General features: G+C 44.0%; 1 pseudogene across 1 annotated transcript in view; it reads right to left on the bottom strand.

Annotated features, from left to right (window-relative positions):
* LOC311223754 (voltage-gated delayed rectifier potassium channel KCNH5-like) overlaps positions 1–24,963 on the bottom strand; it is a 301,501-nt pseudogene that overhangs the window by 150,123 nt on the left and 126,415 nt on the right. The window contains exons 11-13 of the transcript in view: positions 20,461–20,660; positions 8,981–9,040; positions 5,531–5,723 (exon numbers count right to left, since the gene is read on the bottom strand). The product of the transcript in view is annotated as a voltage-gated delayed rectifier potassium channel KCNH5-like (transcript). The remainder of the gene's footprint in view (positions 1–5,530; positions 5,724–8,980; positions 9,041–20,460; positions 20,661–24,963) is intronic.

The following is a 24,963-nucleotide window of genomic DNA, read 5'->3' on the forward strand; positions in this document are numbered from 1 at the left end:
TAGAGCGCGTCACGATTGGTAAGATGACAGACGTCCTTTTATGGTGATGGTGCGGACACGGCTTCTGCGGTGAGTTTCGTGCCCATATGATTGATCGGTTAGGATGAACTCACGCAGCCCCAGTTCCTGCTCTGCTGTGCCCAGCACTCAGTCAGAGACAGAGAGAGAGAGAGGAGAGGAGAGAGAGAGAGAGAGATGAGAGAGAGAGAGAGAGAGAGAGAGAGAGAGAGAGAGGAGAGAGAGCGAGAGAGAGGAGAGAGAGAGAGAGGAGAGGAGAGAGAGAGAGAGGGAGAGAGAGACAGAGAGGAGAGAGAGGAGAGAGAGAGCAGAGAGGAGAGAGAGGAGGAGAGATACAGAGAGAGAGAGAGGAGAGAGAGGAGCAGAGAGAGAGAGAGGAGAGAGAGAGAGACAGAGAGAGAGAGACAGAGAGGACAGAGACAGAGAGAGAGACAGAGAGAGAGAGAGACAGAGAGAGAGAGAGAGAGAGAGAGGAGAGAGAGAGACAGAGAGAGAGAGAGACAGAGAGGACAGAGAGAGAGAGAGAGACAGAGAGAGAGAGAGGGAGAAGAGAGAGAGAAGAGACATAGAGGAGAGAGAGAGAGAGAGAGAGAGAGAGAGACAGAGAGGAGAGAGAGAAGAGAGAGAGAGAGAAGAGAGAGAGAAGAGAGACAGAGAGGAGAGAGAGAGACAGAGAGGAGACAGAGAAAGAGAGAGAGAGACAGAGAGAGAGACAGAGAGGAGAAGAGAGAGACAGAGAGAAGACAGAGAGAGAGAGAGAGGACAGATAGGAGAGAGAGAGAGACAGAGAGGACAGAGATGAGAGAGAGAGAGGAGAGAGAGAGAGGGACAGAGATGAGAGAGAGAGAGGAGAGAGAGGGACAGAGATGAGAGAGAGGAGAGACATAGAGGAGAGAGAGAGAGAGGAGAGACATAGAGGAGAGACAGAGAGACAGAGAGATAGAGAGACAGAGATGAGAGAGAGATAGGAGAGACATAGAGGAGAGACAGAGGGCAGAGAGAGACAGATAGGACAGACAGAGAGGAGAGACAGATAGACAGAGAGAATAGACAGAGGAGAGAAGAGAGACAGAGAAGAGAGACAGAGAGGCAGAGAGGGACAGAAGAGAGAGACAGAGAGAGAGAGACAGAGACAGAGAGGACAGAGATGAGAGAGACAGAGACAGAGAGGACAGAGAGAAGAGACAGAGAGAGAGAGACAGAGAGGAGAGAGAGAGACAGAGAGGAGAGAGAGACAGAGAGAGAGAAACAGAGGAGGAGAGAGAGACAGAGAGAGGACAGAGATGAGAGAGAGAGGGGAGAGAGAGGGACAGAGAGGAGAGAGAGAGAGAGACAGAGAGGACAGAGATGAGAGAGAGAGAGGAGAGAGAGAGAGGGACAGAGAGGAGAGAGAGAGAGAGACAGAGATGACAGAGATGAGAGAGAGAGGAGAGAGAGAGGGACAGAGATGAGAGAGAGAGGAGAGACATAGAGGAGAGACAGAGAGACAGAGATGAGAGAGAGAGGAGAGACATAGAGGAGAGACAGAGGGCAGAGAGATAGAGAGACAGAGATGAGAGAGAGAGAGACAGATAGGACAGAGATGAGAGAGAGAGAGGAGAGAGAGAGGGACAGAGAGGAGAGAGAGAGAGACAGAGAGGACAGAGATGAGAGAGAGAGAGAGAGAGGAGAGAGAGAGGGACAGAGATGAGAGAGATAGGAGAGACATAGAGGAGAGACAGAGAGACAGAGATGAGAGAGAGAGGAGAGACATAGAGGAGAGACAGAGAGGAGAGACAGATAGACAGAGAGAATAGACAGAGGAGAGAAAGAGAGACAGAGAAGAGAGACAGAGAGACAGAGAGGAGAGACAGAGAGGAGAGACAGAGAGACAGAGAGGAGAGACAGAGAGACAGAGAGGAGAGACAGAGAGGAGAGACAGAGAGACAGAGAGGAGAGACAGAGAGACAGAGAGGAGAGACAGAGAGACAGAGAGGAGAGACAGAGAGACATAGAGGAGAGACAGAGATGACAGGTAGAGATACTGACGTGCAGCGAGAGCAAGGCGCCTGAATATTAATTCATTCATATACATTTTTTATTTGATCACATCATTACAGTTTGATCAACATTTAAAATGTTGCCAAGTTCGATTGATAGTGAATTAATATGATTCACTGAGCTATTCATGTCAGTGATGATCCACTGAGATAATGAATTCCTATCTGTGACGATCCACTGAGATAATGAATCCCTAACAGTGATAATGATCCTGGGTTTCTCTGAAAATGTTTAGGCATACAGTCTACCCCATCGGAGCTCTCTCTGTCTCTCTCTCTCTTTATTTATTTTAATTAATTTCCATCACTGTCCATTGGAACACAGTAGATTCAATATGAACGTACACCTTTTGAACACAAGAGGGGGATACTACTGTCATGGTTCCTGCCGGGAAGTGCTCTCTCCCTCTCTCTCTCTCTCTCTCTCTCTCTCTCTCTCTCTTTTCCCTTCTCCCGCTCTCTTTATTGATTAAGTAGGTTCAGGTGTGGTGTTCAGCGTGGCAGCTGATCTGACGTCTGTGGGCCCATTGCGTCGGGGATATAACCCCGCCCCAGATGTTGAGAGGCTGCCAGATGGTAACCTCTTGTTACCAGTTAGTCGTGTTACTTGGCTCGTGTTCCCTATTCTGATACTTCTAGTTGTTCGCCTGGACCTCATGTTCTTTGACCGTGCTTAACTCTATGCTTGCATCCTCTCTCCCCAGCCTGCTTGGTGAAGTTCTGGAGACACTGGCTGGCTCACAAGGACCTGCTCTGGACCCCCACCTATCTGACGATTCTCTGTGCTATATACTCCGTCTTGATCCCTGCCTGGCTGACTATCCCGTACCCGCTCTGACCCCACCTGTCTGACTATCCCATACCCGCTCTGACCCTGGGGAATCAGCTCTCTGGCGCCTGTCTATAACATGGAAATGTCATAGTGAACCTATTTTCACTGCTATACCTATGCATTAACCTCTTAAAGATCGACTGACCCGAATACAGGCCGCCACGCACTCTTGCGCACGTCGGGCCCTCGTCTGTCGGTTCCAGGCTGCGTTTTTGCCGATCAACTAATTTGCTGCCTTTCGATCGTCACCCCACTCAACCTATCGCGTGTTTCAGGTCTCGAGTTACAAGACGAAACATCCGTGGGAGCACCATCTGACAAGCCGTTCGGACGAGTGACCACGTCCGGTTGTGAATGGTCCTGAACTGACCAGTCACCGCTCATGGCGAAAATGTATTGACTGATTGATTGACCACCGTTGTAGCCAAGGAGCATCTCCTCCGAAAGCGATCCTAGACGGGCGCTGAGAGTGGCGGAAGGTGACACAAGAAGACGAAGAAGTCCATTGTTTTGACGAGGGCCTCTGAATGAATGGGAGCGGACGCCCATTTTGGATAATCATGCAGAATCTTTACTGGTACACACATTACAAAAACCTTTGTAAAACATACATTTTCCGTGGGATTTTTATAAACTTTGGACCTGTAGTACATAAGACTTCAGGATATGGAACCGCTATGTTAGCATGCTAATGCTAATAACCACATGGAGAGCGGTCAGTGTTTTTGTATGTTTGTCTGCGTGCCCAGCATGCCACCTGGTGGAGATTTGCTCATAAAGCGCATCTTTCTAGTTCCTACTGTAGTCTCACAAGCCAGAAAAGAAAATATTTGCGAGTGCTCCATTTTCCTCCATGATGGAAGAAACAATGGTTGCTACTGTATGTGTAAAACAACGGTTGCTATGTGTTGATAATATGAGAAAAATATCAAGAAGAATGTATAATGGGGGCTGGGTGGCGCAGCAGACATTACGCTCGTCACCAACGCAAGAGACACTGGGTTCGACTCCGGCTGTCGGCGTTGCCTCCGGCTTGGGCTAGTCGTCATACTAACTCAATTGGCAAGAGTTAGCGGGTGGAAATTGATGGGTGGTAATCTGGATGTTGTGGACAGCGACTCCTACAGGTCAGTTGGGGACGCCTGCACAGCAGAGGCAGGAAATGGCGGGGGTAGTGTGAGCCTCCCACACGTTACACCTCGCCAATGAGAGTCCGCGCTGGCAGGTGAAAAGATGTGACAGGCTGCCTCCTTGTGTACCGGAGGGGACATGTGATGCAAGGCTTCTATCCTCCCTACAACCGACCAGTGGGGGGCATATGCGAGCAACGTTCAAGACAGGGGAGGGAAGAATTGGCACAATGGAATTGGGATGGGAGAAAATAGAAAAAGAGAGGAGAAAAAGTGGATAAAAAAATTTAAAAGAAGAATGTATAATAATTTGGCGTCGGCAACAAATGACAGTGGAATAGTAATATCATGCTTTTCCAATGTTTACCTACTGTAGTGTACCACTGCACAGAAATGAAGCATTTTCTTGGTTAATTGGTTACAGGCAGCCATATTGAAGGAAAGAGAACTAGACCAACATTCCCTGTAAGGCCTATATTGCCTCAGGTTGCTAATTACAACAGAATTAGACAGATACCACAGTAACAGACAGAATCCGCTTCAAGGATATAAAAAGCAACAGCACACACAGACATACACAAAACAATACACCCACACACACACCCACGCACAAACGCCACTGCTATTTACAGTATGTAGTACATGTTATAAATAGTATGTACAGTACTATTACTGTACCCTGCGCCCGCACACTGCCTTATGTAACCACATGCACATAGCCGTACGTGCACACCAAGGTTATTACAGAGCACAGAAACTAACAGGAGAATAACACAAACCCTAAAATGACCATTTTAGACATAAATGTATAAACTATTGACTATCTTTAGTTTTAGTGTTTGTCAATTTGATCAAACCTGTCAAACACTGCAAGTGTGAGGAGGCGTTGGTCACTATATCGAGACTGGGATGTCTACACGATCATCATGCATAAACAGATAGCGTTAGAGAGACAGGGAGACAGACATAAGGTTTGACAGGGTTCTTCAGAACATCGTCTCCACCCCAGTGGCTGGCTGCCCATTACAGCAGAGATCAAAATACATCCTGTCAACTGTTTGGTTGTCTTCCCCACCACAGCCTGCAAGCCACCAACAACAAGTATCTGGACAGAGGGCCAAGCCACTAACAACAAGTATCTGGACAGAGGGATAGAGGGCTACAGTCGACTAATACCGGCACCATTAGTTTACAGTAAAGGCCTCCGTAACCTGCGGCCAATCACACACCCACAAGCAGACACATACATATATCGCAATACACACACACACACACACACACACACACACACACACACACACACACACACACACACACACACACACACACACACACACACACACACACACACACACACACACACACACATGCACACACACACACACACGCACACATGCACACGCGCATACACGCACACTCACTCAAAAAACGGCCAATTCAACCTCCCTAAGAAACTCTGCCACTCTGAGTATAAACACTCACCCAACCACACAGACACTCCTACTACACACCTAGTATGGCGATGACCTCGTCGTCCTGGATGACCTCCAGGGACCCCGACACCACAAAGCACAGCGTGTCCACGCTCTCCCCGGCGTGGAAGATCAGGTCCCCAGGGGCGCAGTGGGTCGTCTGGAACTCCACCGCCAGGGACCGCAGGCAGCCATCGCTGGCCAGCCGGAAGGCCGGGTGCTCGTTGAACACCTGGTTTAGGAGCAATATGGGCTAGGTTAGCTTGTATGTTTATGTTCATGTATGATATGGGCTAGGTTAGCTTGTATGTTCATGTATGATATGGGCTAGGTTAGCTTGTATGTTTATGTTCATGTATGATATGGGCTAGGTTAGCTTGTATGTTCATGTATGATATGGGCTAGGTTAGCTTGTATGTTTATATTCATGTATGATATGGGTTAGGTTAGCTTGTATGTTCATGTATGCTATGGGCTAGGTTAGCTTGTATGTTTATATTCATGTATGATATGGGCTAGGTTAGCTTGTATGTTCATGTATGATATGGGCTAGGTTAGCTTCTATGTTCATGTATGATATGGGCTAGGTTAGCTTGTATGTTCATGTATGATATGGGCTAGGTTAGCTTGTATGTTTATATTCATGTATGATATGGGCTAGGTTAGCTTGTATGTTCATGTATGATATGGGCTAGGTTAGCTTCTATGTTCATGTATGATATGGGCTAGGTTAGCTTGTATGTTCATGTATGATATGGGCTAGGTTAGCTTGTATGTTTATATTCATGTATGATATGGGCTAGGTTGTATGTGCATGTATGATATGGGCTAGGTTAGCTTGTATGTTTATATTCATGTATGATATGAGCTAGGTTGTATGTTCATGTATGACATGGGCTAGGTTAGCTTGTATGTTTATATTCATAAATTATTCATATTCATATATTAATAATGTAGTGTTTAGTATCTTGACGTCCCTATGTTAGAGGACCATAGTGGAAATAAGACTTTTTAGTGTTTTAATCCACGGATGTTATGTGTTTCACTCTGCTCTTCTCTGCACTTGAACTCTTTACCATATTGCAGCCTCTCAATAACACGTAACCCAATTTAACCAGCGCATGCTGTTATCCAGAGTGACTCACAAAAGGGGCACCAGTAGAATAAGCTTGAATTGATTTATCCCCCACATAACGAGAAGCCAGAAATAAGCCGCGCCAGGACCCCGTCGACAGTGCCAAGCACGCCGAGCGGTACGGACCGCGGTAACCGGTGATACATTTACTGTCACAGGACAATAACAGATATCCGCAGGTATCGATGTGTATCTGGTGCAGGTGCTCATAAGTGTGTGCAGTTGTTATGATAAATCCAGTGTTGCAGTTTTTGCCAACTCTGCAAATGAAGACGTGATCAAGTGAATTGACGTGCACACACACACACATACGCACACACATACGCACACACATACACACACAAATAAACATACACACACAAATACACGCACACACAAATACACGCACACACAAACACACGCACACACATACGCACACCAGCGGCGAGCGGTCATAATAAGCTATAAATGCGGCGCATGCCCAAGGCATTTGAAAACTACGAGAGAATGTACATATTCAAATTAGATTTTATTATAAGTAACGTGATCATTATTTACATTTAAACATGTCATTTAAATGTTTGTTTCGCAATGTCTTCGATTATTTTATTTTCAAACGGCAATGGCGGTCTGGTTTTCCGACTAGCATTACCGCAACCTCCCACATCCAAAGGATAGGTTGACGAGCTCAATATAATTACCACGATTGTCCGATCCTTCCGCCTCTAATGAGTGACCCCGGAATGCCTGCTCCTGGGTTCCGAGCAGGGGTGTAAAAAGTACCCAGAAATTATACTTAAGTGAAAGTATGGGTACCGTCTCAAAATCGTACTCAAGTAAAAGTCAAGAGTATCTGGCTAAAAACACACTTGAGTAAAAGTAAAAAAGTTTCTACTTTTAAATGTAGGCCTACTTAACACTAGCACAGCCGACAAGGGGTCACATGACCCCTAGGCATTTTCAATAAATGTATCCTCGTCACTCGGTCGAGCTCCAGCTCTGTCACTCAATGACTTTTCCTAAAAGTACCCGTTTTATCTGGCACGGTTTCGAAATTTCAAAATTACTTCAGGAAAATGTAATTAGAACGTTATTCCACATAATGGGCCGTTGGAACAGACGAAAGTCACAGCACTTTGTGAGCATCTAGCGCAGGGGTGGCCAACACATGTGGCTCTTTGCCCGTCAATATGTGGCTCTTCCATCAACATTTTTTTTTTAATATTATAATATTTCTTTTTTTTTTATATTAAAAAAATATTCAGAGGTAATTATATAGTTTACACTGTTTATTTTTCTCATATTTCTCATATAAGCTGTCGGGTCATCTGACCCGTTCCCGGCGGGAATCAGTGACATTTTCTCCATGGCTGTGCTAGTGTTAAGTACTAAAAAGTAAAAGTAAAAACTTTTTTCTGACTGTCTATTCTTCTGATAGCAGGTGTTTAATCAAAGATCTCCGCTTTCTAGTCTTGCACAAGGACCAATCAGCATGGGTATGGACGGGTTCATTTTCCATTGATGGGGATTTGATTGGCTGTTTTTAAATAAAGTGCGGCCGCAGGATTAATAACATTAACGTTAGTTCGGCCAGAGAAATAAATATACAAATTAAAATGGTTGGACCTGCGAGATTTGTACTTTGTAGGTCTGCATTTTAAATGTAAGGAGTAAAAAGTAATGTAATTGAGTAAAAGTACAAGTATACAAACCTAATAATACTCGAGTAAAGTACAAATCCCCAAAAACAGTACTTAAGTATTGTAACAAAGTACAATTACTCAAGTACTTTACACCCCTGGTTCCGAGGTACACAACGATGTCTACGAGTCTCTTTAACACGTCCCTGTTTTTTTCTACGCGCTCGTTATGTTGCTCTGTGGCTATTCGCACGCCTGTGTGTGTGTGTGTGTGTGTGTGTGTGTGTGTGTGCGTGCGTGCGTGCGTGCGTGCGTGTGTGTGTGTGTGTGTGTGTGTGTGTGTGTGTGTGTGTGTGTGTGTGTGTATGTGTGTGTGAGAGTGAGGGGTGCGATCATGTCATTTGCAGTGGTGGGAGGGGGTTGTAGCAGGCGGGTGGTCTTTCGTTCGGGGGGGTGACGACGATGAGGTAGCATGCCCAGCTCCAAAGGGCACTGCTCGCCACTGACGTACACACATACACACACACATGCGCACACACATACGCACGCACGCACACACACACAAATACAAGCACACACAGACACACACACACACGCACACACACACACAGAAACACACAGGAACACACACACACACACACACACACACACACAAATGCATAAACCATAGCGAACCAACGAACCGACAGAGCAAAGTGGTTATGGAGGAGCACCTACTGTAATAACAGTACATACCTTCCTGTTCAGATGGACACAGATGTCAGCCCGCATGTCCTTCGGACAGATGGACAATACCTGGAGAAGAGACAAGACACAGAGAAATAAGTGATTATCAGCCCTACAGTAGGTTTTTCCTCAGGACAGATGGACAATACCTGGGGAAGAGACAAGACACAGAGAAATACGTGATTATCAGCCCTACAGTAGGTTTTTCCTCAGGACAGATGGACAATACCTGGAGAAGAGATGAGACACAGAGAAATACGTGATTATCAGCCCTACAGTAGGTTTGTGGAGGATCCTAGTGGTCCAGTGGTGCAGATTATACCCATATCTAGCATCTATCCTGTGTTTAGTACTGCAGAACTTCCTAAACCAAGGGCTACTTTTCAAGCGCAGGACCTGAACTAAGTGACCTGGTGACATTAAAACATCCCCTTTGTTAAATTTACTTTCCTTTTTAATTTTTTTTTACTATCTGGAAATGATGCTACCAAAATGGAGAGTATTACTTACATTATATATTATTATTACTGCTTTTTATTAAAAAAAAATCTTATTTCTTTTAATTTTACTTCATTTCTTTTTGCGTAGTTTTTTCTGTATTTATGTTTAATTATAATTTTTTTTAATTTATGTGGATTATATGTATGTTTGTTGTCGCCCCCTTGGGTGGGATGGGGTGGGGTTAGAGGATAGGAACGGGGAAGGAAATGGGAGATGTATCATTTGAAATGATAACTGAAATGTATACATTTGCATAAATTCTTCCAATAAAAAAAAGATAAACCATAAAGAAATACATCCTCTTAGTGGACCTGATACCATCCCACAACTCATTCTGGGCCCAATGCCTTCTGAGGACAGTATTTGATGTGATTGGTTCAATCAGACAGCTAATAGAGGGACAGAGGGCCAAGCCACTAACAACAAGTATCTGAACAGAGGGCCAAGCCACTAACAACAAGTATCTGAACAGAGGGCCAAGCCACTAACAACAAGTATCTGATAGAGGGACAGAGGGCCAAGCCACTAACAACAAGTATCTGATAGAGGGACAGAGGGCCAAGCCACTAACTACAAGTATCTGATAGAGGGACAGAGGGCCAAGCCACTAACTACAAGTATCTGATAGAGGGACAGAGGGTCAAGCCACTAACAACAAGTATCTGATAGAGGGACAGAGGGTCAAGCCACTAACAACAAGTATCTGATAGAGGGACGGAGGGCCAAGCCACTAACAACAAGTATCTGATAGAGGGACAGAGGGCCAAGCCACTAACAACAAGTATCTGATAGAGGGACAGAGGGCCAAGCCACTAACAACAAGTATCTGATAGAGGGACAGAGGGCCAAGCCACTAACAACAAGTATCTGATAGAGGGACAGAGGGCCAAGCCACTAAGTATCTGATAGAGGGACAGAGGGCCAAGCCACTAACAACAAGTATCTGATAGAGGGACAGAGGGCCAAGCCACTAAGTATCTGATAGAGGGACAGAGGGCCAAGCCACTAACAACAAGTATCTGATAGAGGGACAGAGGGCCAAGCCACTAAGTATCTGATAGAGGGACAGAGGGCCAAGCCACTAACTACAAGTATCTGATAGAGGGACAGAGGGCCAAGCCACTAACAACAAGTATCTGATAGAGGGACAGAGGGCCAAGCCACTAACAACAAGTATCTGATAGAGGCCAGAGGGCCAAGCCACTAACTACAAGTATCTGATAGAGGGACAGAGGGCCAAGCCACTAACTACAAGTATCTGATAGAGGGACAGAGGGCCAAGCCACTAACTACAAGTATCTGATAGAGGGACAGAGGACCAAGCCACTAACAACAAGTATCTGACAGAGGGCCAAGCCACTAACAACAAGTATCTAATAGAGAGCCGGGGGCCAAGCCACTAACTACAAGTATCTGATAGAGGGACAGAGGGCCCTGCAGGAGGGGACTCTGGCTAATGTGAAAATGTGCATTGATTAGCAGCGCCTTGTGGCTTGTTCACATGCTCTTGTTTACAAGTCAGCAGTAAGTAAGCACATCAGGGTCAGTGGTATTGTTCAGTGCCGAACACGAGTGCATAGTAGTAGACATAATTAGCATAGTAGGTAGTAGTATAGTCATAGTAGCATACTAGCATAGTATATAGTACATAGTAGGTACTAGGTAGTTGTATAGGCATAGTAGCATAGTATGTACATAGTAGGTAGTAGTTTAAGTTTAAGTTTATTTGGATCCCCATTAGTAGTATATAGGGATGGGTACCGAATTCGGTACTTTTGAGGTACCGAACCGAAACACGTCGGTACTACCGAGTATCGATTCAAGTGAGATAAAAAAAAAAAAAAAAAAAAAAAAAAAAAATCTTTTTACCTTTTTTCCTTTCATGTCAACGTTCACACGCACAATATATGCTTACCTAGGATTTGACTTGATTCAACAACAAAGCAGTCAGAGCAATGGCAAGCCGAAAACGGTCGAAATTGTAGTTATTTGAAGTTTGGATTTTTTTTTCATGACTGAGGTAGGTAAATTAAATTTCTTGAGACTAAAGTAACGAAAAAAGGTACCGTTGGGTACCGGTATCGATTCACAGGTACCGGTACCCAGTGGTGCAGTGCTGGTATAACTCGGTATAACGGCGTTATACCTCGGTCACTGAGGCTGAAGTACGCGCAATCGCTTTTTACATGGCATTATCCAACCGGACTCCCGGAGAAGCATGCAGCTGCAGAGCCGCAGAGCCAGCGGCGCTCTCTGGGCCGCGCGCTGACGGCCGCGCTGTGAGGCAATAGTATCCAGCTGCAGGACGAGAGCAGCCAAAAAAAACTGTGCATGCGCGCGCACGCGCACGCGCGTGGAGCGTTTGACCTACTGTCAATTTGCCACTGCACCACTGCCGGTACCGTATCGGTTCAAATGTGAAAGGTACCCATCCCTAGTAGTATATGCATAGTAGCATAGTACATAATAGTACCTAGTACATAATAGTAAAAGACAGTAAGAAGGTTCTTCAAGATTTTATGTTGATCTGAATTGATCAGATATGCACTGAATAACTAGCTAATTAGCATGTTTTATTTTCTTTATATTGAATCTACTTTCCTCTGCACTGAGGGATCCTTGCTGTTTTAAAGTACATTGTACACATCCTGACGTGAAAAGGACTTGGTTAGTCTACCTTTGGAAAGTCTCTGGGTACTTTTGTCTTTTCTTACGGTCCCGCATCCTTTTAGTGGGAAAACACCTATAGATCATTATTGTATTTGGCCTGTAATCAAAACTGCCGGCAGAACGCTTACATTGTTTGCAAAGTTTGTTTTGTTGGTGCTGTTTTTTGAAAAGGTATAACACTTTTTTTTATTTTATTCTATTTATTTTTGGGCTTTCTGTATTTTTCACCCATCCCACCCAATTTAGTCGTTATGCCAATTCCCTTCCTAGTCGTTGCGCGCATTGCCCCACTGTTGGCCTGGGGAGGGTGTAGAACTACCACATGCCTCCTCCGATACATGTGGAGTCGCCAGCCGCTTCTTTTCACCTGACAGCGAGGTGTTTCACTGGTTTCAGGTGTATGTTTAATCCTTCTTCAGGCCTGCCCCTCTGGTCTTCCTCTATTTCCCTACCTGGACATTTAAAGGTGTGTACATTTTGTTTACATAGAGTGATCATTAAGGTGCTATATATAATAGTTTTTACGTCGAATAATCATTTATAAAAAAAAAAAAAAAACTTTTAGAACGGTGCAGTATTGCTTGCAGTGCAGTGCAGTGTGTGTGTGTGTGTGTGTGTGTGTGTGTGTGTGTGTGTGTGTGTGTGTGTGCGCGTATGTGTGTGCGTATGTGTTTGCGAATGTGTACAGTATGTGTGTGCGTATGTGTGTGTGTATGTGTATGCGTGTGCGTATGCGTGTGCGTATTTGTGTGTGTATGTGTGTGCGTATGTGTGTGTGTGTGTGTGCACGTCAATTCATGTCTTCATTTTCAGAGTTGGCAAAAACTGCAACGCTGGATTTATCATAACAACTGCACACACTTATGAGCACCTGCACCAGATACACATCGATACCTGCAGATATCTGTAACACAACACAAAGATTCACTATCCCCGATGTCCCCGGGACTAAATGAACGTGTACGAAACTGGTTGGAGTGTTTGGATGTGTGTGAGACAATGTGTTTCTTGGTGAAGTGCCCCCTTGAGTCTCCCAGGCTATCTTTATGCACCTGGCCCCTCTTCTGATTGGCTGTCTGATTGAAACGATCACACCAAAGGCTGCCCTCAGAATGCGATAAACATTTCAAACTGTCCTCCCAGTTCTGGCATCCTTGTTTGTTAAATCAAATGGTGGAATGCAAGGCCCAATTAAGTGGATGCGTAGGAGGATAGATGCTGGACAGATGGATTCCTGGTTATACGAAGAAAGAGAGAGAAGTAGCGGGGAGACAAAGAGAAGGAGAGAGAGAGGAAAGAGGGAGAGGGGGTAGGGAGAGAGATAGAGAAGGGGGGAGAGAGAGAGTGAGAGGTATGAAGAGAGAGAGAGAGAGAGAGAGAGAGAGAGAGAGTACTGTGATATGTGATGCAGGCTATGAGCTGATAAGATTTATTCTTCTTCCTGCTCCTTTTGTCCATGGAATGATATTTATGATTGTGTAATGAAGAAACTCTGATTGTATGATTCCATGTGGCAAATAAATACTCTGAACTGAACTGAACTGACCTAGAAGCCATAACATTGTATATATTACACAGATCCATCAGAACTTACTAAACTTCATTACGGTGAAGCAGGGGGTATATATATAGCGGAATGAGAAAATCAGGCATATTCCTTGCAAAAACGAAAAAAGAAAAAAAACGAATTATGAAATTCAATTAAAATATGTGGCAGAATTAAGAGAAGGAAAACTTACTTAGAAAATAATAAATGTCATGCACTCTACTAGGACATCCTTCAACACAATACATCCAGTAAATGGCCTCGCTTCCAGGACCCAGCAGAAGGAGGAGCCGGCGGGTTGAATGTTAACCACTCCATCATGTGACTCACTAATTGGCTCCTGCTGTGAGGTTGTTTGTACGGGGTGCTGCTGGATACAGGACCTGGCCTGTGTCTCTAATTACCCACACAGCTCAACACGGCTAACATGAGAACAGAACAGAGCAAATGACCACAATGGAAATAACCTTTTCTTTTGTGATATCTTCGACAATTTGCGGTGCGCTTTAATGTGACGGCAGGATTTTTTTTTCTTTTTTTTTACGGTAACAAACTAAAACCCTTTTAGTTTGTGTCAGAGGAACACAAGAGAGAAGCATCAACTTCTTTCTTTCTTATCTGGTGTGTCACCTGTCGTCTGTACATACCTGCATATAATACTTTTTACATATCTGTAGATACTATATCTATATCTGTACATATCCCTTACCTGCTCTTACTAGTTATACCGCTGGCCAGTATGACTTACTACCATAGTGTCGTTATACCTGTATCACTGTACATAATAATACTATAACACTAATACATACATCTGATTATTACTTAGTAGTACTGTACATACAGTTTAATCACCTGTACATTGTATAATACTATTGTACTTTACTGTTACATTTGCACTCTGGTTAGATGCCAAACTTATTTTCGTTGTATTGTACTTATGCTATATAATGACAATACATTTTAATCTAATCTAATATAGTAATAATAATAATAATAATAATAATAATAATCATCTTTATTTGTATAGCACCTTTCATAAAAAGGAGTGCAGCCCAAAGTGCTTCACAGCAGTAAAATAGACGTAAAATGTGCATAAAATGCACATAATAAAAGCAGTGCAGAGAATAAGAAAAGGGTAAAAGCAATGCAGGTAATAAATAACAAGACATGTATTGACTCACTCATTACGGAACGTCAATCATTTTCTAACTCATTAGGGAACGTCAATCCTTTTCTAACTCATTAGGGAACGCCAACCCTTCTATAACTCATTAGGGAACGTCAACCCTTTTCTAACTCATTAGGGAACGCCAACCCTTCTATAACTCATTAGGGTTGGATAAGTAAGTGTGTGTGTGGATGCAGGACTAGCCTTACTGTACATCTCAGTTAAATATAGTAGAAGAAGAAGAAGAAGGTTTGTGGACATCTGTGCGATAATTCATTCATACCATGGCAGCGTGGAAGTGTGTCGACCATTGTTTTTAATCTGTTGTTCTTTCATTGGTAAGCAGTCGCTTGAGATTTAGGAGATTTTTTACAGTCTTTCTTTTACTGCAATTTGACTGTTTTTGGATGCAGGACTGGCCTTTATGTTGCGAAAAAAATGAAAACAGTGTCTGCCAAAGAGATTCAGCAAAAAATAAAACATACATCACTGCTCATGAATACATTTATGCCATGGAGCCGTACGGACTCTCAGTTTTTTAATCTGGTTCTTTCTCTGTTAAGTGCCTGCTTGAGATTTGGAATGTGTAATGTGCATAAAACCGCAATATACCAGAGCCTCTTCTTTTATTTATTACGGAACTAACTCCCGAGTTGAAATACCCACACGCACTTAATTTAGATATATATCCCTTGTAACACATTGAAATGGCCAAGGCTGTGTGCTTGAGTGTGTTTGAATGCAAAAAAGGAGTTCAAATCTCATTCATTGTTATGCCGATGATACTCAACTCTTCCTCTCCTTCCCTCCCTCAGATATCCACGTCTCTGAGCGGATCTCGGCCTGTCTGTCCGTCATCTCCGTCTGGATGACGACCAACCAACTCAAACTGAACCTAAGCAAAACAGAATTGCTCCACCTGCCGGCCAAATCCTCCCCCCTGACCGACTTTTCCATCACAGTCGAGAATGCAGCTGTGACCGCGTCCCCGACCGCCAAGAACCTTGGTGTTGTCCTCGACGACCAGTTGAACTTCTCCTCTCACATCGCAGCGACAACCAGAACCTGCAGATTCCTCCTGAGCAACGTCAGAAGGATCCGCCCCTTCCTGACAAAAGAAGCCCCCCAACTCCTCATCCAATCAACAGTCATCTCCCGCCTCAACTACTGCAACGCTCTGCTTGCTGGCCTCCCGGCCACTGCCTCTTCAACTCATTCAGAACGCAGCGGCCCGCCTGATCTCAAACCTACCGAAGTCGGCCCGTGTCAACCCACTTCTTAGGGACCTGCACTGGCTCCCCATTGCTGCACGAATCCGCTTCAAGGCCCTCGACCTGGCATACCGTGCGTCAAAGGGAACCGCTCCCGCCTACCTCCGGTCAATGGTCTCTAACTACACACCCTCAAGACCCCTACGCTCTGCATCTTCTGGCCGTCTCAGACCCACTCCTATCCGAGCTCCGGGAGGGTCATCAAGGAGATCCTGCCTTTTCTCAGTCCTTGCCCCACAATGGTGGAATGAACTACCCACCCCAGTTAGGACAGCCGAAACCCGTCCAATCTTTCGCCGTCGACTAAAGACGCACTTCTTCAACCATTATCTGAAATACAATTTTTAATTTAAAAATCTAACCCTAACTAACCTTACCGTCATGCACTTGTCCTAATAAACTAACCTACACTGTAGCACTCAACACCTTGATGAACATTGTTACTCAGCTGATAGAGTTGTGCCCTTCCTGATGACTTACATCACTAAATGTAAATGTAATGTAAATGAAGCCCCTGTGAGTGGGAAATGTGCCGTTATGTAAAGTAATCCTAGCCGTTCGTTAGCGATGCTAATGTCGTTATGGAAAGTAAGCCTAGCCATTCGTTAGCGATGCTAATGTTGTTATGGAAAGTAAATAATCATAGCCATTTGTTAGCTCAATGATAATGGAGGTCAATGGGGTTTTTCCACAGTTTCTCTGAGAACTAGACCCAACGGTGTTCAATGACAGTTAGGGTTGGGTACCGAACTCTGCACTTTAAAGGTACCGATTCACACTAGATCAAACGGTACAACATTTCGATACCTTTACATGTTTAGTAAGAGTGTAATGTACTAGACAAGAGGGCGCCTTTTCCACAAATATAAATTACTGTCCAATATTTTGGGTCTTTGGAAAGACCATACAAGGTCAGAGGAGTTTGATAATATTTACTGAGGCTGGCCAGATAATGTTGATTAAACTTTTTTTTTTATTAAATCATGCTTTCCAAAATCAGTTGTGTGGTGTGTTACAAAAATAAATGTTCTAAATAAATAACAATGTTGAAATTGAGAAGCTTGGACTTATTATTTCAGTTGTAAAAAATAAACCCAACCCCAATGACAGTTGCGTCGCCATGATTTCTCCCCCACTCGCACTAGCGCCACCAAGTCAAATATTTATATGAACAGGCACTTCCCCAGATAAACTTTACTCACAGTCTAAAGCCCTGATTTAAGGTCTAGAATAAGCTACTGCACAGCAAATTAAAAACCATGGACGTTGCGTTGGTAACACATTGTCTTACACACAACCTCTACATGCAATGAGGTAGAACTCCAATAGCTGTCCATAATGTAATTTCTGTACCGCTGATCTTAGTTTGTCCCACTCAATAACAGTTCAAACATGAAATTAACATGATATACAATGATACAGTGAAAGGGATCCCTCATTAAAACCGTAATGCCCTAGGTGAGCGAGAGGCTTTAACTAGTTAGCTGGCGTTAGCTAACACGTAGCTGGTGTTGGCTAACACGTAGCTGGCGTTGGCTAACACGTAGCTGGCGTTGGCTAACACGTAGCTGGCGTTGGCTAACACGTAGCTGGCGTTGGCTAACACGTAGCTGCCGTTAGTTAACACGTAGCTGGCGTTAGCTAACACGTAGCTGGGGTTAGCTAACACGTAGCTGGCGTTAGCTAACACGTAGCTGGCGGTAACTAACATGTAGCTGGCGGTAACTAACACATAGCTGGCGTTAGCTAACACGTAGCTGGTGGTAACTAACACGTAGCTGGCATTGGCTAACACGTAGCTGGCGTTAGCTAACACGTAGCTGGCGTTAGCTAACACGTAGCTGGCGTTAGCTAACACGTAGCTGGCGTTAGCTAACACGTAGCTGGCGGTAACTAACATGTAGCTGGCGGTAACTAACACATAGCTGGCGTTAGCTAACACGTAGCTGGTGGTAACTAACACGTAGCTGGCATTGGCTAACACGTAGCTGGCGGTAACTAACATGTAGCTGGCGTTAGCTAACATGTAGCTGTCTGTAACTAACACATTACATGAGCTGACCACAGTCAAATTAAAGGAACACGCCAACCTTTTGGGAAATTCGCTTATTTGCCATCTACCCTGGAGTTAAACAACATACCCTTTAGTTCTCTGTGCATGTATTAGGCTTAGGGAACAGCCGCTCAGTTAGCCTAGCTTAGCGTCATTCACTGGAAGTAGGTGTGCCAGTGTAGCAGTCACGAAATACACTCCAAATACAACTCCAAAACCTTCCTGTAAACATGTTGTGACCTGTGTATTTACCACTTGGAGAATTATTTTTAATAATAATTAGACATTTTTGTTTTCTAAGCAGATATATAATCTGAAATTGTTTTGACTGACAGGGGTTGACACTAAGGTCTCAAAAGGTCTTACGCCGGGACTTCACCAGGCACGGGCGCACGCACGTTTCGTGCGGGTTTCGTGCGAGAACAGCACGAGTGGCCGTCCACACCGAGTCCGACTTCAGAGCGGGCGAAAGCGCACGGAGGAAGGCACATTTACATTGGAACAGCTGTAAATGCCTAGTCTATATGCGAAGTCAGTCCCTGTTTGAAGATTTTCTTTAACATTTCCAGTTCCAGTTTTCTATTGTCCATTTTGCATGTATAATCAGTTATTATCTAATTAATGCTAGAATACATTTTAGAATGATGAAATCAGTGTGACTGTACTCCTACTCCTGAAAAAGTATAGTATGGTTTATTTGTATTGGGAAAGATACAGACACATTAGCTGGTTGAACAACATCTTTATGTGTGGTAATAATGCAGATAGAGTGTATTTCTGTGGAAATGCGCACGCCTCTGAATCCAACCAAAGCGAAGACAATTCGCTTCCCGCCCGCAAGTCGCCCGCCCAGTGACAGCGACGCCCGTTAACATGGGAGCGAAAGTGAAGCGCCGTTAGCCCTTTCACCGCCGCACTACCAAAACGGTTAACCCTTTCACTGCGACAATACAGTAAGGATAACAATCAATTAAAACATGTACAATTTGAATGACAAATTAATAATATTATGATTAGCTTATTCGTATTAATAACAATTCTTCTTTATTATTAATTATTAGGGATGTCCGATATTATCGGCCGACCGATATTATCGGCCGATATCGGCAGTAAAATGTGATATCGGAAAATATCGGTATCGGTTTAAAAACAAAAAAAAACAATAACAATATTTGTTATATATATATCCAGTGAAATTATTAGTTACCTGAAATTATTCAGTTTTTTGGACGGGGAAACCCTGCATATATCGGTATCGGTTGATATCGGTATCGGAAATTAAGAGTTGGACAATATCGGAATATCGGTATCGGTAAAAAAGCCAATATCGAGCATCCCTATTAATTATTATTATTTTTGGCACAACTGTTGCTACTAGTATAAGTGTTTAATCATTTACATCTATTCATAGGGCTTTGTGGAGACCGAGATGGCATTTTTTATTAGCAAGCAATCGACGTTGGCTGGCTAACGTTACAGTGGTTAGCCTCCTAGTAGCTCTTAGTTAGCTCCTAGTAGCTACTGGTTGCTATGCTACTGTAGGATAGCAACCAGTAGCTGTGGTGCAGGTTATGAATAGAAATTAAGTGTGGCTCTTGCAAGTGTCACTGTCTCCACAATCTCCCTATGAAGGCATAATAACGAAACCCTGCCTGGATAAAAGCGTCTGCTAACAAGCATTATAGTTTTATATTATATATACACACAGTATATATAGTTTCTCTAGTCCTCCTCCTCAGTTCTCTTATCTGTCAGATAATTATTGTCTGGTGCACCTGTGTGTCAGAGGAGACAAAGAGAGAGAGAGGGGGAGAAAGAGCGAGACAGAGTGAGAGAGAGGGAGGGAGGGAGCGAGAGAGAGAGAGAGAGAGAGAGAGAGGGGGAGGGATGGAGAGAGAGAGAAGGGAGAGACAGAGTGGCTATATTGAATTCCATGTGGAAAAAAAGAAAAGCATCGAAATCGACTGATACAATCTTGGTCGACTAAGACCAACTGAACCCTTGCGCTGAAGAACCATATAAGTCAGTTTTGAAATTCTTTGGACTGCCCATGTATTTGCAGTTGTGAAGTTAATCTAAATAGCATGGAGTGTGAATGTGATACATCACAAGACACTACTCAACCTCGACTGTCCTTAACTACAACACTCTTTAACTCTTTAACTAAAGTTTGAAAACATTGTTCCTCTGAAAACTTCAGATGGACTCATACGGTTCTTCATCAGAGGTTCTCAATGAATGAAGTGAAAGAGAGAAGGCGGGTCTTACAGTATGTCTCACCTTCTCCGTGTCGATGCCTTTGGACATGGACCAGGTGGAGACGATGTAGTCCATCACCCTCTCGCTCAGGCCCTTGGGCACCTGGTAGAGCTTCAGGAAGTCCCGCACGTTGTTCAACATCTCGTGGTAGCGGTTGGTGTTGGCGTACATCTGCTGGAAGATGGTGGTAACGTTGCCAAAGATGGTGGCGTAGAGGAGAGCTAGGGGAGAGCAAAGAAGAGAGCAGATGAGGGGTAAGGGGGCGGTCTCAGCATGCCAGCGTTGTCTGATACAAGATGGTGGTAAAGAATTTGAGGTAGTGATGAATATGGAAGCGACAGTTGTGCTTGGAGGATCAAGAGAAGAGGACAGGGCTTGAGATGGGTCAATTACACCTGGCATTGGATCTTAACTCATTCTGCGCCGGGGATTAGCCTCATCCTGTTATAGCTAGGCCACGCTTTAAAGATAGGAGTGCGTCACCTTGTTTGTAGAGCTATATCTATATTCTATATTATAGCTATGGATACAATACTATGGACAGTAACTATCTTCTGTCCAAGATGCAAAAAATTAAAACAAATTTCATGCATACGTTTCGCGCGTTATCCCGTGGTGAATATAAGTATAGTTTCGGGGTGATCCGGGCTAATTCCTGGGAAACTGAGTTACTATGTGAATTCTACTAAAAGCATTGGCGTTTCATCCCTGGACATGCTACTATTTCCAAATCAACTGTATATAATAGGTATTATGTTTCATCATGAATGCATGAATGCATGAAAGGGGGGGGGGGGGGGGGGGGGGGGGGGGGGGGGTGTCGTTTCTGATGCTTTGATTGCCAGTAATGGCATTCGTTATGAACACAACACACGCCGATCAGCCGAATTGGTACGAAATCCTTGCAGGATCAAGCTGGAATTGACGTCAGATAGTCCTTATCTCTGATCGGGGGTATTCCAAAAAGAATATTCCAATTGTTTGATCGCCATCTGGTCCATCTGATGTCCATCTGGTCCACGACATAATACGGCACAACACATGCATCGAGGGGCCCGGACCCGTTTCAATGCGACCGTGTGAATCTCTAGGCTTTCCTGTACTAAAAAACTGCGCCCGGAGCGGTTTAAACCTAACACCCGGTCTGGAACAGGGTTTACTGCACTCTCGATACTGCCACCTAGCATGATCTGGCCGGTACTGCACCCTCTTTAACGGCAACATAGAGGTCCGTGACATTGAATAGAATATTAAAATCGAAGGAAAAACTATCAAATAAATGTATATATACATGGATTGGCGTTTAGCGGTTGTCGGCCAAACACGTATATACACGCTGTTGGCGCCGAATGTGTTCAATATTTAAGGGTCATTTTGTAATTTTTTTTTGTCATCCTATCGATATGTTGTGAGGAGGCACGTAACATAACAATAACATAAATGTTGGACCCGCCAACATATTTTTTATGATAAATTCATTAATCGACAGATTTTTGGAGGGAGAAGCAATACTTTTATTCTGCACCTTTCTAAAAGCTCTGTGGATGTATTATAAAAAGAATACATAAAATACAATAAATATTACTCTACATAAATTATTTATCTATAGCACCTTTAAAATATAAGATATAAGAGGTTTCTTGAAACGAGGCAGACTGCTCCACTGATTTCAACATAAGATAAGATAAGATAAGATATTCCTTTATTAATCCCCTTGGGGAAATTCCAGCGACACACACATACAGCTCATCGTCTCATTAATAATAATAACAACATCACAATCATTACATTTTTAACAGTAACAATGGCACAGCATAAATTCAAACAGACATGTACATTTGTAACGCTGGTGTTTTGGAGAGTCGAGTCAAATGTATTTATAAAGCACATTTAAAAACAACCCATGTTGACCAGAGTGCTAGGGCAGGTAGTAAAATCACAAGAAGAAAACATAGGCACTCACAAACAAGAGCTCACATAGGCAATGCATAGGCATCAATACACACAAGAGTGCATAAACACAACAGATAATAGGAAACAAAACACGATATCAGAAGAAACAAAAGCTACAGAATAAAAGGAATCAACTGAGCGATAGAAGAGAAAAAAACTCTGAGCAGCTGAACTGTATTGAAGCAACGTGTGGAGGAAGAGAGAGAGAGAGAGAGAGAGGTAGAGAGAGAGAGAGAGAGAGAGAGAGAGAGAGAGAGAGAGAGAGAGAGAGAGAGAGAGAGAGAGAGAGAGAGAGAGAGATGAGAGGGGAGAGATAGAGGGAGATAGAGAGAGAGACACACAGAGTGGACAGGGAAAGGGGATAGAGGGGAGAGGGGAGAGAGAGAGAGAGAGAGAGAGAGAGAGAGAGAGAGAGAGAGAGAGAGAGAGAGAGAGAGAGAGAGAGAGAGAGAGAGAGAGAGAGAGAGGGGAGAGATAGAGGGAGATAGAGAGAGAGACACACAGAATGGACAGGGAAAGGGGAGAGAGGGAGAGGGGGAGAGAGAGAGAGAGAGAGAGAGAGAGAGAGAGAGAGAGAGAGAGAGAGAGAGAGAGAGAGAGAGAGAGAGAGAGAGAGAGAGAGAGAGAGAGACACAGAGGGACAGGGAGGGGGATATATGGAGAGAGAGGGAGAGGGAGAGAGAGAGAGAGAGAGAGAGAGAGAGAGAGAGAGAGAGATGAGAGAGAGAGAGAGAGAGAGAGAGAGAGAGAGAGAGAGAGAGAGAGAGAGAGAGAGAGAGAGAGAGAGAGACAGAGGGGACTGGGAGAGGATAGAGGGGGGGGGGCGGGGGGGGGGAGAGAGTGCAAATCGATGTCACAAGAAAGTTGTGTGACTTATTTCCATTGAGGTCCTCATACAATTAACAGTTAATACGTTAAAGATACATTACAATGCAAAAACCTATGACATATGCAGTACATACACAACAACATGTGCCCCCTCTTTTCTATACTAATCACCCTCTACAGTATATGGGAACCTTTTCTAAAAGACCACAGCTCTTTTCTGCTGCTTAAAATACCTCATATTGGAAGAGAGAGGGGAGAAGGAGAGAGAGAGAGAGAGAGAGAGAGAGAGAGAGAGAGAGAGAGAGAGAGGGGGGGGGGAGAGGGGGAGAGGGGGGGAGGGAGAGAGGGAGAGGGAAAGAGCGGGGAGAGAGAGAGGGAGAGAAAGCATTATTTTTTTTAATGGTTGTCCTGAGATGATGAGAGCATAAGCGATCGTGGACTGGGAGCTGACAGGACTGTTTAATAATAGCTCTCATGGTTATTGCGAAGAGACAGGGACACCGAGAGAGAGAGGGGGGGAGCGTTCTCCAAACCAGAGAGCAGGGAAATGTTTACCATCTCTCTCTCTCTCTCTCTGTACTAACTGTACCCTGCGACTCGCTGTTTCCATAGAGACCCCACTGAAAATAGTTCTCTATCCCTTTCTTTCTTCGCTCAGCCAATACAAAAAGAATAGAAAACACATACGTTTAAAGACTTCAGGTTGAAAACATGACTGGTGGTGGAAGTGTGTGTGTGTGTGTGTGTGTGTGTGTGTGTGTGTGTGTGTGTGTGTGTGTGTGTGTGTGTGGGGGGGGGGGTTGATAGAGAGAGATAAAGAAAGAGAGAGATAGTGAAGGAGAAAGAGGCACAAACTAATGTAGAAATAGAGATATCCAGGAGAGATCGAGATCTCGGGACGTTCTACCAAAGTTCTCAATTGGTACAAAACATGTAGAGTACTGCACACACTACACCTGTTTAGGACTAAAGCTAAGTTCAACTGGACATTTTAAGGAAGCAGTCAATGAGCTGAGAGGGAAAGCACGCAGGGCTTTCTATGCCATAAAATAAATATACAAACAGAAATACCAATTCGAATTTGGTTACAATTAATTGAATGTGTTATTGAACCAATTGCACTCTATGGCAGTGATGTGTGGGGTCCACTTACAAAACAAGACTTTACCCAATGGGACAAACACCCAATTGAGACCCTGCATGCAGAGTTCTGTAAGATTATCCTACATGTCCACAGGAAAACTACAAACAATGCATGCAGGGCAGAATTAGGCCATTACCCACTAATACTAAAAATACTAAAAAGAGCTATTCACTTTTGGACACACCTAAAACAAAGTGACCCCCTCTTGTACCATTATCAAGCCCTGCAGTGCCAAGAGCTGAGGAGCATCAGGAACCCCTTTACCCAGCTGGTCCTGAGGCTGAGTCCACAAACCTGCTCTCTTAACACACCTCAGGAACAGAACACATCACCAATCAGAATAAATCAAATTACTACACAGCTAAAACAAAACTACATCACCTATTGGAAAACACAAACAAAAGCACAGAGCAAAAGCAGTGCTATCTGGCTCTAAATCGACAGTACACCATAGCAGATTATTTGAGCATGGTGACTGATCAATAACTAAAAAGAACCTTGACAAAATACAGGCTGAGTGAGCACAGCCTCGCTGTTGAAAAGGGGAGGCACAGGAAAACATGGCTTCCTGCAGAGCAAAGGCTGTGCTGTCATTGCAT

The sequence above is a fragment of the Notolepis coatsorum genome, assembly GCF_963971535.1.
Source record: "Notolepis coatsorum genome assembly, chromosome: 2".
NCBI lineage: Eukaryota > Metazoa > Chordata > Actinopteri > Aulopiformes > Paralepididae > Notolepis > Notolepis coatsorum.